At 34.6% G+C, this 6,000-nt stretch overlaps 1 long non-coding RNA gene across 1 annotated transcript in view; it reads right to left on the bottom strand.

Annotated features, from left to right (window-relative positions):
- Positions 1 to 636: 636 nt before the first annotated feature.
- The window catches only part of LOC145674357 (uncharacterized), a 45,641-nt gene continuing 40,277 nt past the window's right edge, over positions 637 to 6,000 (bottom strand). Inside the window, exon 4 of the long non-coding RNA XR_014128902.1 lies at positions 637 to 838. This is a non-coding gene — a long non-coding RNA (uncharacterized LOC145674357). The remainder of the gene's footprint in view (positions 839 to 6,000) is intronic.

Below are 6,000 nucleotides of genomic sequence, written 5' to 3'. Positions count from 1 at the left end.
TGCCTAGATAACAACCCAATTAAGGTTGGTTTAAAGGGGCAAGTTTTGCCGATAATGTCACTACAGTCTTCGTATATCTCTCATGTATTTTTTTTACCCTTTACGAAAATTCACGATTTCTCTTACAAATTTCAACCTACAGACGTTTAGAAAAGAAACTTCATAACCTATCGAAGGCAACAATCCGTGCCGAATTTTTATTTATAATTTTCTTCATTGTTGAAACAGTATATTGTTAAAGATCTGGATATCTAATTTCAACAATTAAGCCATTTCAACAATGAAGAAAATTCTAAATAAAAAATCGGCACGGATTGTTGCCTTCGATAGATTATAAAGTTCCTTCTCTAAAAATTTGAAATCTCTAGGTTGAGATTTGTAAGAGAAATTATAAATTTTCGTAAAAGGTAAACAATACATGAGATACGAAGACTGTTGTGACATCTATCGGCGAAACTTGTCCCTTTACACCAACCTTAATAAAATTATCTTCAGATGTAATGACTGCTGTATATTCTTTTTTAAACGTATCTGCTTGTTATCTAATCCTTTGTTTTTCCTATAATTCGGAAAAAAATCATGAGTTTGTTTATAACGAAGTTCGGATATACATAACTCATTGTATTGGTACCTTGAAATTCGTTATAAGTGGGCTGCACTGTATTTATTTACGTACGGTTTTTATAAATAAATAACATTTCTTCAAAACACAAGCATAATTGTATTAAAACATTATCACAGATACAAAGATCACATATCACCAGTTTAACATTATTTTACTTCAGTCTTCTTTCCCTAATAGGTGAAGGACTTGTCATCAGAGGACGAAAATCAGGTCCTACAAAAAAATATAGAAATATGATATATAAAATGGCCAAAAAATATGAAAAAATGATTTAAACATTGTGAAAAATGACGATAGCTTTAAAAGAATACAACAAACATACAAAATGATGGGTATCGTGTCCACGATACGAGAAAAAAATCACGTAGTTTCTTCAGTTAAAATACGTAAGTTTGATTTTAAATGAAATTAATCAAATAAATATAAATTTTAACAATTTAATGAATAAGATAAATACAGGAAATTATACAGCGTGAAATGCACTAATTTCTGCATCTCAATCTCAGGGTTTCTACTGATCTGGAGAAATATATTTCTCTGACCCTCCCTGACCTTTAGCAGGAAACTTCCTGACTTTCATGTCAGGTATCGGATGACGATATATAAATAAGGAATAAATAACAGTGAATATATGAGAACATTTATTCTACAGAGACAAATAATAATCAACTGCTCATACGTACATTCCACTTACCACACTAAAAAATTGAGTAACGTTCCATACTGTGATCATTAATGGTTGGCTAAGCTGAAATTGGTGTACAATTAATGTTAGAAAAAATATATTTTATAAAATTTCCCGGATTTCCAGTCTTTTTCCCTGACCAGTAGGAACCCTGATTCTACTACGTAGGATGGTGTGTTTCCGTATCTTGCACGTCACTGGAAAAAAATCAAGAAATTAACGCCTCCACGTAAATTTTTTAATTATTGTTTAGAATTAAGGACATTATATATATGAAAAGTCGGAAAGTGAAAATCAGGGATACATTGGGAGGGAGGAAAACTTCATAGGCACACTGCCTGTTCGCACCAAATAAGAGTCCTGTCGAAAAAGTAACAAATGAAATGTCAGAAATGATTTTTAAAATATTACGTGCGCAAATTCTAGAAATATATATAATGAAACTAAAAATTCCAATTTTTTTCCACTTTAAATACGGTTCCACTACATCACTATCATCTTGACAACATAGAATCAAGGAAAAAAAAAATACCGAAACTTATTAAAAATGACGAAAAAATCTCAGAAACTTAGTAAAAGTGACAAAAAGAAAAGACGTGAAATCGAAAACAATGATCTAAAAGCGGAAAATTGGCAAAATACGCACTATATTTTTTTTTCCACAATGAAGCAGGGGTGTAATGGAGGGTATACGCGGGTATACGGCGTATACCTACCTCTAATTTTTGGAAACTATCGTATAGGCACCTAAAATTTAGGAAGTACGCAGATATACGCTACATTCGATCAATAGTATACTCACTTCATTGGAACAAACAACAACTGCTTTTCATGTACTTCTCAAAACAAAAATATCTCACTAAACAGCTGGTCGTCAGGTTGTTACCGCCAATGATATCTAAATTATTTTAAAATATTTGCGTTTTCGGGGTGTGGGAATCAAATTTTCTGAGAATCTCTTCTATAATGGAAAACAGCGCTCTGAACATGCAGTGATTTTTCCTCAAGATGTCACAATAGTAGTCCTACCTTCCAAATTCCAAATTCAATTCAAAGTCTGTCGATTGGATACAATTTACCCAATACTACCAATACAACAGGGAACCTAGGATTAGTACTGTTCATTTGTAGCCGCAGCTGACATCAAAGAAAGGAGCGACTGATTTCCATAAATACTCAGCAGCTAGTACTAGTAGTAGTTTTTCCTCAACCTACTGAACAAAAAAATGGGCGGGGTAAAAATAAACATTTTTTTTCGTTATTTCATTTTCTTTCAGATAAAAAAGAGAATTGAAGAAAATTTGTGAACAGTAAGGGATAGAAAACAAAAGTTAGGAAAGACTTGTATCGTATGAGCATGTCACACTAATCTTTAATCATTTCGATCAGCCGTCACTTCGAAAATATTTGCTTAGTAGTGGTTAGTCCTCTGGGAATTTATGGTACGAATCGGTACCATGGAATAGTGTTGTGTTTAAACGCTTATTAAGCTCATATAACACGTATTGAACCCGGATTTTTTATTGATCAAGTCAAGCATGGACCAAAGAGCACCCCAGATGCGTTTCGGAACCGAATGGTAAACTTGGTGGTCAAGTGGGGTGGAGGGGTGAGGGAAATTAAAAAAAACATCCTTAGTTTTCAAGATATCAAGATTAAAATTTTGCATACGGATTATGTGCACCTTTGGATATTTTTCTCTTTTTTGTTTTGTTTTTTTTTGATACCTACCTGAACCCGGTTCTTTTAGGAAATACTTTTAGGAGGAGAGAATTTGTTGTCTTTATCTATTTTTCCTTTTTTTCCCAGGGTGCGTATTTATTTTATTTATTTAATAATCACCAGATACACCTCAGAGGCCATTTTATACTGCATATCTAACAACAACAACAATAATAGAAAGGGTTTGGAAAGGTATCGGCCAGGGCCTGTTTAGTAGGTACTATCCCGGCATTTGCATGGTAGAACTGAGGAAAACCAATCAGGATGGTTTGAGAGGGATTCGAATCCACGACCTATCGAATGCGAGGCCACGCTCTACCACTTGAGCTACTTCTCTCGGAAAGATTGTCATTTGTGATTTTAAAAAATCACTCCTGACAGGAAAAAAAAATTGGATTAAAGTTTTAGATGGATATACCGGTACTACTAATGCATTTAAAGCAGCAAAAGAAAGCTCTGTATCTGAAGATCGCAACAAAGACTAGATTTGAACTTATTACAGTAGTATAAAATAAGTTTATTTCTGCTTTTCCGAGACATCTAGAATTCTAAGTTCTAGGTGTGGTAGTTCATGAGAATAGCTTGTCTTCGTATTATTGTATTGTTTGTCTATTCTTTATACTTAGCTATTAACGCTTCAGGTCATTATTTGCTCATTGGGACATAGCTGTCATTGTTTTAATTGAATAGTTGAGTGACACAGTAGCCTAAGTACCAACAGCAATAAGCCCGATATTAGTATCAATACGGATACTAATTTCGACATTATTGCTCTTGGTACTTAGGATAGAGGATTACTCAATCTATCAATTCTAAAACGGTCATATGGCAATGAAACCACAATTAAGCTTTTTCTATTTTAATGCAATTATGATCCGACAAAAGAGAGCTCAATTCATTTTCCGAGCAAAAGAACAACAACTAAACATCTCTTCTTGGTTATGGCCCTGATTATTACAGCAGCCAGTAGGCTGTGGTTCGCGACCGATTTACAATGTTAAAATTCAAAATTTCAATCTTAAATTACTCCAAATGTACTCAACATTTTACTCAAACGAGATATGTGTATTTCTGTGTACATTAAATACATCTTTTGAAAGTGTCACAGTGATAGATAGGACCAAAGGAATGAGCAAGGTGGCGCAAACAACATTGGTCCAAGTCATTTTTTTCTTCTTATAATTATCAGTCGTACAAGTACAACCACTTCTAGAGCCTGATCTACTTAACGCAGAGAGCTAAATAAGGTTTTATATTAATCTATAACATTATAGGTAATCTTTTTCTTAGTCTCTGGTTGATAGGTTAAGTGGTTCGGTAACCGTTCTCCAAAACATAACTTTCCATTCAGACTTCTCTTGCTACTTCATATACATATCCTGCGTGTTATGTAACCGATACGCGCAGAGAGCCAGTGTGAGTTGCCTATAAGCAAGGATATTTCACAATAACTTTTTTATGAACTTTGAACTTTAAATCTTAATAGTGAAAAGTCTAATAATATATATATATATATATATATATATATATATATATATATATATATATATATATATATACAGGGTGGTTCAGTAATGTTGGACAGCCCTGAATAAATCGGAAACCAGAAGAGATATTAGCAAGAATTTGGTGGATCCAGATACTTGTGGAAGGGGGACGTCCTTTGAGGTACCACACAATGTTACCAGGTCAACAGTGTTGCCAGCTCAGTACAAAGTTGTATTTTTTTAAATAGAACATACAAAAGTTTATGCCATCAAAAGAATTAGTACAGAATATGAATACCAACAAGCGAAACCGCACCTGTCAGTGTTGCCAAATAAGGAAGTTATGAAGCTTCAAAGATCAAGAAATTAAAGTGTCCGTAGAGCAAAACTAGCAAAAAGGCAAGAAAAATAATACTACGGAATGAAAAGAAGTAACCGAAAGAGTAAACCAAAGAACGCACAGCATCCAGTGAGTAACAGGGTTGCCACAGCAAAGGGGGAAAAAATTGAAAATTTTGCAGTTGCTATAGGAGGAAAAGTGCCCATATGACATAATGCTGGAAACACCATAGAAAGTCTATGTAAGATTCAGGAATCCTAATAGCGTTTGTTCGAAAGCAATATCTCTAACCGTTTCCGAGATACACCAAAGCTGTGCGGAGTTTGCAACACTGCATAATAATTCCCTCGCTCTCCAAACTACAGGAACGAGTAATGAAAATGATACGCCCAACAAAATGTAAGAACTACACGGGTCTAATCGTCAAATCAATTATGCAGTGTTGCAAACCCCGCACACCTTTGGTGTATCTCGAAAACGGTTAGAGATATCGCTTTCGAACAAACGCGATTAGGATTCCTGACTCTTACATAGACTTTCTATGGTGTTTCCAGCATTATGTCATATGGGCACTTTTCCTCCTATAGCAACTGCAAAATTTTCAATTTTTTCTCCCTTTGCTTTGGCAACCCTGTTACTCACTGGATGCTGTGCGTTCTTTGGTTTACTCTTTCTGTTACTCCTTTTCATTCCGTAATATTATTTTTCTTGCCTTTTTGCTAGTTTTGCCCTACGGACACTTTAATTTCTTGTTCTTTGAAGCTTTATAACTTCCTTATTTGGCAACACTGACAGATGCGCTTTCGCTTGTTGGTATTCACATTCTGTACTAATTCTTTAGATGGCATAAACTTCTATATGTTCCATTTAAAAAAATACAACTTTGTACTGAGCTGGCAACACTGTTGACCTGGTAACATTGTGTGGTACCTCAAAAGACGTCCCCCTTCCAGAAGTATCTGGATCCACCACACTCTTGCTAATATCTCTTCTGATTTCCGATTTATTCAGGGCTGTCCAACATTACTGAACCACCCTGTATATATATATATATATGTGTGTGTGTGTGTGTGTGTGTGTGTGTGACAAGGGATGAAGCGTATACCCACCTAAAAAATTAGCATTACATCACTGCAATGAA

The sequence above is a fragment of the Thermobia domestica genome, chromosome 17 (assembly GCF_964235325.1).
Source record: "Thermobia domestica chromosome 17, izTheDome1.hap1.1, whole genome shotgun sequence".
NCBI classification, from domain to species: Eukaryota; Metazoa; Arthropoda; class Insecta; order Zygentoma; family Lepismatidae; genus Thermobia; species Thermobia domestica.
The sequence above is the reverse complement of the archived record's forward strand: the minus strand, read 5'-3'. Positions and strand labels throughout refer to the sequence as shown.